We start from the raw sequence: 12,144 nt of genomic DNA on the forward strand, positions 1-12,144 counted from the left end.
AAAGCGGACAAAGCCAACTCGGATCGTGACAAATCATGACAATGAACACTATGTTTTGGGCCGATCAAATCATTTATAATACGAAAAACAAAACAAATAGTGTTGTCTCCTGCCTTTATTTTCTTCTGTCTAATGATTTGATCGGCCCAAAACATTGTGTTCATTGTCATGATTTGTCACGATCCGAGTTGGCTTTGTCCGTGGCGTAACCGTCTTTAAATAAATACTTTAGGAAAAGCCTATGAGGAAAATGCATTGAGTTTCATTTCCTGGGCCACTCGTTTTTTCTGAAAGGGGGAGGGACTGCGACGCTCTATAGTCTCTGGGGCCATTTCTAAAGGATTGTACTGTACTCTATACTGTAGGATATAGTCTCTGGGGCCATTTTTGAGTGGAGTAGCACTTTGAATATTCATGTCCAGAGTGTTTTTATTTTTTTGCTAAGCTGCAAGTAAAGCTATGCATACTTTGACGATTTTCATTTATATATAAAGACATATCTGAACGACTGTATAAAGGCCAATGTGGCACATGGGTCTGGCTCGCGAGATTATAGATCGTGATTTCGTGAATGGTCCGACTATGGCAGGCTCTGTTAAGCCCAAACCACTGCATGGGACAAAACAGTTTTTAAGGTAGACCACACCAACACAACTCATTGAGTTGCAATGAGTGTTGTGATCTATATACCTTAAAAACCGTTTTGTCCCAGCCTGACCCTTTTGGTGTGGTTTGAGCTTTATAGTTGCTCAAACGATTGATGGTCGGCTCTCCTCTCCAAAAGATGGATTATTTTCAGCTTGAAAGCGCCCAGGGCCCTCCGAGGAAATGTGTGTAGCTCTGCACTGGGAAGAGGAGAGCTAGCTACATGTTTAATCATCTATTTCAAATGTACATGTCGATTTGAGCTCTGACATTTATTGACCTGATTTAATTACTATACGTCTATATATGTAGTTTAATGACTAGGATTAAAATGTCATTGTCTTTTCAAAAAATAATTATGTCCAATGTATTTGTATTTAGTTCATAAAGTTAACTTATGTTACATTTATTTGAAATTAAATTAAAAAAGGTTACTTTTCAGGATTCCAATTCAAAAAAGCAGAAAAAAGAATTCAGGATATCAATTCAAATATAGCAATTCAAATAGCTGATCTACAAGTCCGAGCTTGTAGATCGGCTATTTTTTGCTATGACAGAAATATGCAACGTGGCCCTCTGGAGTGAGTGTGGAAATATAGTGGCCCTCTGGAGTGAGTGTGGAAATATAGTGGCCCTCTAGAGTGAGTGTGGAACTATAGTGGCCCTCTGGAGTGAGTGTGGAACTATAGTGGCCCTCTAGAGTGAGTGTGGAAATATAGTGGCCCTCTGGCGTGAGTGTGGAACTATAGTGGCCCTCTGGAGTGAGTGTGGAACTATAGTGGCCCTCTGGAGTGAGTGTGGAACTATAGTGGCCCTCTGGAGTGAGTGTGGAACTATAGTGGCCCTCTGGAGTGAGTGTGGAACTATAGTGCCCCTCTGGAGTGAGTGTGGAACTATAGTGGCCCTCTGGAGTGAGTGTGGAACTATAGTGCCCCTCTGGAGTGAGTGTGGAAATATAGTGGCCCTCTGGAGTGAGTGTGGAAATATAGTGGCCCTCTGGAGTGAGTGTGGAACTATAGTGGCCCTCTTGAGTGAGTGTGGAACTATAGTGGCCCTCTGGAGTGAGTGTGGAAATATAGTGGCCCTCTGGAGTGAGTGTGGAAATATAGTGGCCCTCTGGAGTGAGTGTGGAACTATAGTGGCCCTCTGGAGTGAGTGTGGAACTATAGTGGCCCTCTGGAGTGAGTGTGGAACTATAGTGGCCCTCTGGAGTGAGTGTGGAACTATAGTGGCCCTCTGGAGTGAGTGTGGAACTATAGTGGCCCTCTGGAGTGAGTGTGGAACTATAGTGGCCCTCTGGAGTGAGTGTGGAACTATAGTGGCCCTCTGGAGTGAGTGTGGAACTATAGTGGCCCTCTGGAGTGAGTGTGGAACTATAGTGGCCCTCTGGAGTGAGTGTGGAACTATAGTGGCCCTCTGGAGTGAGTGTGGAAATATAGTGGCCCTCTCTGTCATCAAAGTTTCCCACCCCTGCTCTAGTATGTCTTTTTGATTGATTCAGATTTTACAGAGGCCTGTTTCTAATTGCAGCCGTCCGTAGGTGCCCTTTATAGAGCGGTTTTGAAGGAGTCAAGGGATTCACATGTCTTAATGACTGTTGGCAGGGCGTTCCACATGTTGGTGGCATAGGAGCGAAAATAATTTAGTCCCTGGTTTCTTGCCTGTGCTATTAACTCATTTTTGATTAAAAAAAAACAATGTCTTGATCATAAGTCTTGAATATGCAGGTCTGTATAAAAAAAGAGTCACATTCGTTCTATATGGACTCTCTTGCTTGCAAAGCACTCAAGAAGTGTTCAATGAATGAATCCCTCCGCAGGTCCAATACAGCTGTACCTCCCGCTGCGGCGTTCCTCCGCGCTATGTGCCCATGCAGTCTCCTTGTTAAACCAACCCTATATGACACATTATTTTGTCACATCAGCTTTGATCTGATGACTTCTGACCGGCGTAGCGTGATGAAGCATAATCACCCATTTATTTGCTCCCTATACGCTATTATTACAGTGTTAATCGCACATTAGCGTGAAGAGTGACAGTCGGTGACACTCTTTTTGTTTGTTCTTCTGAAAAGTGCACTCCTATCTGGTATGATACAGTATGTAAACAGCATATAGATTATAATCTATACTGTATTAAACACAATAGATAAAGCTCTTTTATTCATTACAAAAAAAAAAATTAGAGTAGCAAATTATTTTGTACGGCTTTTCTCTCCCTGCTATCGTATCTAGCCCCTGTTTAGACTGCAGTCAAATCTGATTCAAATTCAGATTTTAGCCGATCTTTTGGCCTGACTGGCGTTCACACTGCCGTTTACAAGTGACCTGCAGATCCGATCTGTCTGTTCAGACTGGCAGCCAAATCTAGCCTGAATCACATCTGTTGCCACATCCAGATTGGAATCTGATTGTTTTAACCCATCTTGGGTGGGAATCCATTTTGGTGTTAGAATTATGTCATGCTTTAACTATTGAGAAATAGTAGATTTACAAGCTCATACGAGCTTGTAGGTCTGCTATTTTTGAAAAATCGAAGAACGACTGACATAGAAACATAGCTTTTTCAGGAAACTGTCAGGACGTGGAAAACATTTTTAGAATCTGATCTCAGGTCAGAATGGGTTAAATAAGTCTAAACGTGAACAAGTCGCATACAAGTCACACGGAATCTGATTTAGAACAGGTTGTTGCATTCAGACCGAGACGGATCTCCTCGAATCAGATTTGAATCAGGTTTGAAACCACCTCTGAATGTGGCTCAACTTAAAAGTCACATTGGCTGTATGTCACCCGTCTGCATCAGATCAATCAATCTGGATGTGGCACAGATCTGGTTCAGGCTAGATTTGGCTGCCGGTATAAACGTGGCCTATTCTACAACAGGTCGTTTAGACAGAGGAAGCAATCTGATTGGTTGAAACGGCTTCTAGCCGTGGGTTAAACCAGCACCATTCACCACCTAATCAAAACAAAGAATTCAGCTGCTCTGTTCTCCCAGAGCGCTAGCAAACTCGGTGGCTATAGGCTAGCTAGTTTCTTGGGACATTTGTGGTCGTAGTGACTACATCTGTCATTAAAGAAACTGTTGTAGAATTGCAATATTATACACTTGAGGGTGTGGTTTAACGTTAACCCACACCCTCTCGTGTAATATTGCTTAATTGACTCACCTCGCCAGTGAGGAGCCCCTACCAGGAGGACGTAGAGCCTTCGTCCTATACTCTCCCCGCCCGGGGTCAGGTGCCACTACCCCAGCCAGTAGGAGTATACGTGCAATGCTTCCCTCCTCTGAACACGGGGCCAATTGTGTCCGCGTAGTATAGACGCTCGACAAAGCCCGGTTGCAGCACGGTGGATTCGAACCCACAACCTCCATTTTGTTCATTTTTTTGTCACAGTTATAGTCAGTTATCAGTTATGAAAACGACATAAAAAAATAAAAAAAAAGTTGAAATGGTTTCAAGGATTCTGCCAGATAGCGGCCGATATCACTTGTCATTGAATGGAAAGTGAATGTACTTTTTCTTTCTTTCTTTGACAATTTCCCATAAGGGGGAAATTGTCAAATATAAATATTATGATCCAGTATACGTCCCCCACCACTGGCATGCTGGTGGGAATGGAGGAATGGAAGCACTTTAACCCATTCTGGGCGGGAACCCGTTTTGGTGTTCGCATCATGTTATGCTTTAGCAAATAGCAGATCTACAAGCTCATAGCGCGCCACCGAGTGGCGCGCTATGAGCTTGTAGATCTGCTATTTTTGAAAAATCGAAGAAATACTGACATTTTTAGAATCTGATCTCAGGTCAGAATGGGTTAATCAGACCAGTGTGTGTCCAGTGGAAACCTCGTATGAATCTGATCTCAGGTCAGAATGGGTTAAGCGTGGAGAGGCAGGGATAGAAACCGTGATGGCATTCAGAGGTGGAAGCCAATCTGCTCCTCCTTTTTTTCAATACTTGTCATGTAATAACCCTGAAGATTAGCTGCTGCTCTCCTTCCCCAACTCTCTGCCAAAGTCATTTAACCCATTTCTGGCGGGAGCCCCATTTTGGTGTTTCATTTCATTATTACTGTATGTTCTATACTTTAGCTATTGGAAAAATAGCAGATCTATACGTATACAAGCTCGTAGCGCGCCACCGAGTTGCACGCTATACGAGCTTGTGGGTCTGCTATTTTTGAAAAGTCGTGAAAATGTGGCGCAAATCTTTGGATATATAATTATTATTTCAGAGCCAATGATTTTAACTCATATCTCTGCTTCTGGGGGGGGGGGGGGGGGGGGCTGGAACAATATATTTTCAGATGTGTCGGGCAGCATATTACATATAAGAGTCCTTGACATGAAAATGTATACAAGAACCACTGATATAGAAACATAGGTTTGTCCTCAGGACAAAATGGGTTAAATGGAAAGCTTTTGATGCCCAATGCTGCTGCTGATAATAATAATAAAAAAAAAGGTATTCCATTTTGATCCAATGCACAGTAGCGGCTACAAATGTTCTGAGACAGGAAGAAAGCGGAAATAGTAGAGAAGCTGTTATCATGGATATTATGCATAACCCGCAGTAATGCATGTAGGTCTATCATAACACTAGCGCTCCCAAGATTCATATAGTTTTGGGGATAATGTTTAGCATTATCCAGTGTTTCCTATAAGCCAACCGCTCCAGCCTATGCAGGTTGATACTCTGGTTGTTTTGGGCCTGTTTTGAGTGGTCTCTCAGCCTCCTCTATTCCCTTCCACATCAGACCAAGGAGTGTCAATTATCCTTGAGTGATAATGTTAACCCAACAACAACCGAGAAAGCATCTATGTCATTTTGGATTGTAGTTGTTTATTATAGCAACATGTTGTTTTTTCAGTGGTGCAACCACTCCCAAGGAACAGCAATGTCCGCGTCCGCCTGTGTTGGGGCGCTGTTGTGCCATAAAGAGAGATAGTGCTGTACTGTTGCCTGCTAATGAGAGAGAGAGAGAGGAGGAGGGGGGGGGGAGAGGTGAGTTGCACCACTCAGTTCACACAGGTGTGATTTTTTTCTTGTGAAAACTACAAGCTTGCATGGAGTGAAAGAATCTACAAGCTCTACAAGATCTACAAGCTCGTAGCGCGCCACCGAGTGGCGCGCTACGAGCTTGTAGGTCTGCTATTTATTTTTTTATCGAAGAACCACTGACATAGAAACACATAGCTTTAGATTGTGGGGGCCTAAATAATATAGTAGAAGCGTTTGTATCAAGAATTGATCAATGTCACCATGGTCCTACAAATAACCTTTTATTTATTTTTCCTTTTTTAAAAAAAAAAGCCCATTGTCAAAAGGGCAGGGGGTGCTAGACAGGGGGTGCTCTAGCACCCCCTAGTGTCTACCTGTGCGCGCCACTGGCACTGCTGATAGGCCTATAGCAACCGACGTGCACACTGCCGATATGTCCGAATGTGCCATTCCAAATAAAAATGACTCCAACCCGAGTTACATTAGTTTACATTATTTATTTATTTTTATATTGAAGAAACAACATTGAATTCATTGTAAGGATAAAGGGGAATTGATGGCACTTTTGCAAATAAGATGATGATGATGATAATGATAATGCGTTATTACCTTAACGTATACCTGCCTGTCAGGATTTATACGCAGTGAGGTTATGGGATTTACATACATTGACAACATGCTACATGTACAGTGTTAGGCTGATCTATTTGTAAAGTGTACAAATGTTCATGGCCCGCTCGCTATCAGAGTCAAATTCACAGTAAGTAAGTACATTTTATTTATAGAGCACATTTCACAGACATCAGTCACAAAGTGCTTCACAACAATAAAAGCAAAACATATCAATAGTAACAATAGTAATATTAATAATAAAATATAAGAAAGAAAGAAAGAAAGAAAGAAAGAAAGAAAGAAAGAAAGAAAGCAAAGAAAGAGAAACCAGAACAACGGCACAGGTAAAGAGAAATGATAACAATCAATCCAGCACTATGTTGGAAAGGCCTGTCTAAAAAGGTGGGTTTTTAACCCATTCTGACCTGAGATCAGATTCATACGAGGTTTCCACTGGACACACACTGGTCTGATGAACCCATTCTGACCTGAGATCAGATTCTAAAAAATGTCAGTCGTTCTTCGATTTTTCAAAAATAGCAGACCTACAAGCTCGTAGCGCGCCACTCGGTGGCGCGCTATGAGCTTGTAGATCTGCTATTTTTCAATAGCTAAAGCATAACATGATGCTGAACACCAAAATGAGTTCCCGGTCAGAATGGGTTAAGTGGTGGAACCACTTCTACATCCAGCAATGTCCGTGTACCTGTTTGTGTCGTACGTCAATGAGCACGAGTGGTGTGCGCATGCGTGCGCGCGCACCACTGGTGTGCGCACGCACCCGCACCCGTGTGTGGATGTTGTTGCTACATAAATAGCGTCAATGCTAGCGAGCTAAAATATAGCCATCCTTGCTCTAGAAAGCACCAATGTTTCCATCTTCTAGACCACCGGATTATCAGCAAAAACCTCCGAAAATCGCGCTAATTGACCAAACCACGGAGAGCTCCGTAGATTAGGAGTTATTCAGCTTTTAGTCTGCCTGTATAATGGGAGGTGGACGGCAGCGCGCATGCGCAATCCATAATGAAGCTAATCTAACGGAGCAGAGAGAGAGAGAGATTTTATTTATTTTTTAAGTTCCACTGAGGCCACAGATTTCAGGTGCTCCGGGAGGTCATCCCATAGCCTGGGGGGGGGGGGCGAAACTATAGCAAAGGCTCGATCACCATGTGTTCCAGCATTTTTATTCTTGCCGCATCTTAATTATTTTTGCGCCATGGACTACTTTATTTATCGTATATAATACGGACCCCAACGTATATATACTGGTTGAGCCCCCCATGGCAGCTTTTAACATTGGTCCGGAGTTGCCATGCCAACGCCCCGTCACCACCAGCTATGGGACGTATAATTAACAGTTTAAAGGTGTAAGTGATAATGTGTAAAAGCTCTACATTGTGACGTAATCATTGCTATCAGGAGGAGACAGAATCCATACAGGATACAGGGTAAACAATTAAGTGACATTTTGAATTGATGAAAATGAGACAGACAATAATTGGAAGCGTGTATACCTTCTCTGCTCAGAGCTTTGTTGCCCGTGGCAACAGAAACATAAAGAAAGTGAGTTGTCACTTGTCAGCTATATAGCATGACAGGCAGCCGTGATGGTTGTTGTTGTCAGATGCCGTGCATGTGTTTGATCACTGTCATATCTGCCCACCATCCGTCTCCCAGGTGTGGAGACTCGGCACGGCTCTGTGTGTGTGACTCCATTCATCATCCTACTAAATACATGACTCATTAGCAGGGTTAACTCAGTCTGCATGTGTCACGCAGCACACGCACACGCAAGTTTAGCAGGCCATACTACAGTTAATATACGGTAATATACAGGTGTGATGGTGCATTACGGGAGTTTACCGGAGTTTGTTGGAAGGTTTAACGGGAGTTTCCTGTAATATACAGAACCGTTTAGTATTCCATGCTTTTTGCACAGTGACTCGTGCTACTATATCTACTTCAGTCTCCAGTCTGATTTGGAGTCCCACCAACGTTCCAGGAGAGACCAGCCTTACCATGTGTCTGAGTGGCTCCCGGGCAGGCATAGTTTTACTGAGGTTTTATAGGGTTAGGTTTAGGCATAGTTTTTACTAAGGTTAGGTTTAGGTATAGTTTTACTGAGGTTAGGGTTAAGGTTAGGTTTAGGTATAGTTTTACTAAGGTTAGGTTTATGTATAGTTTTAGTTAGGTTTAGGTATAGTTGGGTTAGGTTTAGGTATAGTTTTACTGAGGTTAGGGTTAAGGTTAGGTTTAGGTATAGTTTTACTGAGGTTAGGGTTAAGGTTAGGTTTAGGTATAGTTTTTACTAAGGTTAGGTTTAGGTATAGTTTTACTAAGGTTAGGTTTAGGTATAGTTTTACTGAGGTTAGGGTTAAGGTTAGGTTTAGGTATAGTTTTACTAAGGTTAGGTTTAGGTATAGTTTTATACTAAGGCTAGGTTTAGGTATAGTTGTACTGAGGTTGGGGTTAGATTTAGGCATAGTTGCAAAAACGAGAACTATCGAGTCAATCACAGCAGGGTTTTCCTGGAGCTGCGGTGCAGGGGTCCCAACTATAACGCGTCTCCCGGCCCTCCAACACCCAGACAATAATAATCACATTTGTCATATTCTCCCTTCCACTTTCCATTTTCTCTTCCTTTGTCGGTCGCAGCGTTTTTGACCCTTCGCTCAGCGCCCCGTTTGGCCTCCACGTAGCAGAGGGATCATCAAATCATTTCAAACCCCTGATAGTTAAATAATGACTGCATTTAGGAGGCAGCTATAGACCATCGAAACCATTCAGTAGGCCAGTGCTGCCCTCTGTCTGTGAACTTTGATCATGACGTGTTTATGTTATTTGTGTTTTTCTATCCTTTATTTTGAGGCAGCATGCATAAAACACACATCCAAGAACCTCAAAACAAAAGCATACAATTGAAATGTATGATCACTCTTTGGCAAACATTGTGTCTAATTTGTGCGTTAGAATGTGCTTCATGTACATGTTCTTGTAGCTTACCCGGTTATTTGTTAGTGTTTTATTAGTATTTAGTGTATTCTACAGGCTTCTGGAGGTATTGTTCATGGATTTATTATTTGGCTGTTGTATAACTTGTACAATGTATAGCGTTTGAAAGTGTAATTATGTATTCTGGCCTCTTGGCCAGTTCCCTGCACTTGAAAAAGAGACACAGTCTCAATGTGTTTTTACTGGTTAAATAAAGGTTAAATACAACTCTAACTAACTGTTTAAATATATTCCAAGAGAATGGTGCAGCATAGCTCAAAGTGTGTTTCTTCTGTTCTGATGTCAGATTTGTATTGAAGAACATTATGCAATACAACATATGCAGCGTGCTGCCTTGCTCAGGGGCAGGGGCTGAAATCCCGTAAGAGGGCACTTTTGGACGAAAATATAGCGAACATAGCAGATCTACAAGCTCTCAACGCGTCGCGCTGCGACGCGTTGAGAGCTTTTAGATCAGCTATTTTCGGGGGGGCAACCCAGCACTCTTTAGCTAGTGGAGATGCGGTGTATGATTTCTAAACAAATGTGTTCAACGCAAAATACTGTGTTCAAGTTCAGGAGACTTTGGGGGAAAAAAAGCTCAGATCAGCTATTTTTGCTATATTTGAATTTAAATCTAGTAATAATGTTTTGCTATTTTTGCATTGGAATCCTGAAAAGTAACCTTTTTTATTTAATTGCAAACGCCTTTAGTTAGAGTTATGTTAACGTACTGATGAACTAAATCAAAATACATTGGAACATAAAAACGACAATGACATTTTACTATTAGTTATTAAGCTACACATATATAGACTGAAGTCGCTAAAGCGGGTCATGTTTGCATGTTTGGAAGAAATCAATAATATACCAGTGTTCTGATATTAACCGCCAGTTGCCCAAGTACAGTATGGTCTGCATCGTGACAATGCATGAAGCACACAATTAACCCATTCTGACCCGAGGTCAGATTCTAAAAATGTCTTCTACATCCTGACAGTTTTTATTCTGACCCGAGATCTGATTCTAAAAAAATGTCTTCTACATGTCAGTCGTTCTTCGATTTTTCAAAAATAGCGGACCTACAAGCTCGTAGCGCGCCACTCTATGAGCTTTTAGATCTGCTATTTTTCAATACTCAACTCAACTCAACTCAACTCAACTTTATTTATAAAGCACATTTAAAACAACCATAGCTGCCACAAAGTGCTGTACAGTACATAGGTAAAACAGTAAGTAAACGCATAGACTAAAAACACAGAATACAAAGACAACACACAAAACAAAACACAAAACAAGGGAAGGAGGGTGGGGGAGGCTAGTTCAGGAACAGAGGTCTCATGCTGTGTTAAAAGCCAAAGAATAAAAGTGCGTTTTAAGCGAGGTTTTAAAAATGGCCAGAGAGGGGGCCTGCCTAATTTGCTAAAGCATAGCATAATGCACCAAAAGGGGGTTCCCGATCAAAATGGGTTAAGTGTGAGTCACACATTGTTTGATACAAATTCTAAAGCAGCGTGACAGTGTTTCTAATGTACGGTCGGAGATGTGATTCTGGGGCATTCATGTATATACGAGAAACTTTGACAGGAAAAGACTCGCTCACCGTATAGACACTAGTTTAAACTAGTATAAACTCCTTGGATTGAGACTTTCCTTTATTTTTATCATGCTCATAAAGTGCTCTGTGCTCAAAGTGCAATTAAAAAGCAAACGTTTCGGTCCTATAAGACCTTCGTCAGTGCTATATCGATAGTGATATATATATACACGATAATCATCATTATCACCGTCGTCGTCATAATCCAAAACGTTATCGGCCTCGATCGAGCTATTGTACTGTACTGTACATGTAGGAGGAACTGAGATTGAAGGAGTGTGGCTGCTTGACCAAGTTCCCTGATGATAAATAAAAATATCTGCGTGCCATAAGAAGTCATACATTTTAAACAAGTATAGTTTCGAGGGAAAGTGACCCCAAAACAAATTGCGTTGAAAGAAAAAAAGCACACATATTCCACGTCGGAGGCGGCGGTGGCGGCACCAGAGATCTAGGTCTAGCATTGGGCTGTGGGGACACACACACACACACACACACACACACACACGCCCTGGGTCTGTTCTTGGCACACATGCAATTCTTCTACAGCTCCAGCCTTCAAAAAGAGAGAGAAAAAAGGGGAGCTACGGTATACATATCTGCTGACCTGTACGGGGGGGCATGCACCACGCTTTGCATTCCTCCAGAGTCTCTCTAGTAAAAGTAGGCCAAAGTGGCGTATGTATGCATATATACCGTATAGGACCCTGTAGGTATCTGGGTCTCCCAGACAAACCTCTATTCAATTCCCATCAACACACACACACACACACACACACACACACACACACAGGAGAATATTATGGAACTGCTCCAATGGCCTTATCACGCAGGGCAGAGGGATGCTGATAGCAAACCATGCAGTCATGCAGCACCAGTTGTGCTCCCTCACAGGAACTCACACGCATGGCATACGTGCACACACTCCTGTATACGTGTACACACTCCTGTATACGTGTACACACACTCCTGTACGTGTACACACACTCCTGTACGTGTACACACTCCCTCTTCCGCTGCACCAGTGTTGACTGATACTATGGCGAAACATGTTCGTCGACTGTAAGCTGGAAAGAGTAGTATACGAAGCTGGAAAGAGTAGTACGTCGCGCATCAAAAAACATAGGATGCAGCCTCCCTATACACTTTCCTCACTCTATTCCACCAGAATAATTAGGAAGGCAAATAAAATCATTGCAGACAACTCCTCTCCATCCTGCACATCACCTCTTCAATCTCCTCCCATCAGGCAGGAGATATAGAAGTATCCAGAGCTCTACATGGGGAT

The 12,144-nt window shown here is 42.4% G+C and overlaps 1 protein-coding gene across 1 annotated transcript in view; it reads left to right on the forward strand.

The window, feature by feature from the left end:
* LOC308311594 (limbic system-associated membrane protein-like) overlaps positions 1–12,144 on the forward strand; it is a 31,908-nt gene that overhangs the window by 13,697 nt on the left and 6,067 nt on the right. The gene's annotated exons all lie outside the window — the stretch shown is intronic.

This window comes from Protomyctophum bolini, assembly GCF_963924005.1.
Source record: "Protomyctophum bolini genome assembly, chromosome: 24".
Taxonomy (NCBI): domain Eukaryota; kingdom Metazoa; phylum Chordata; class Actinopteri; order Myctophiformes; family Myctophidae; genus Protomyctophum; species Protomyctophum bolini.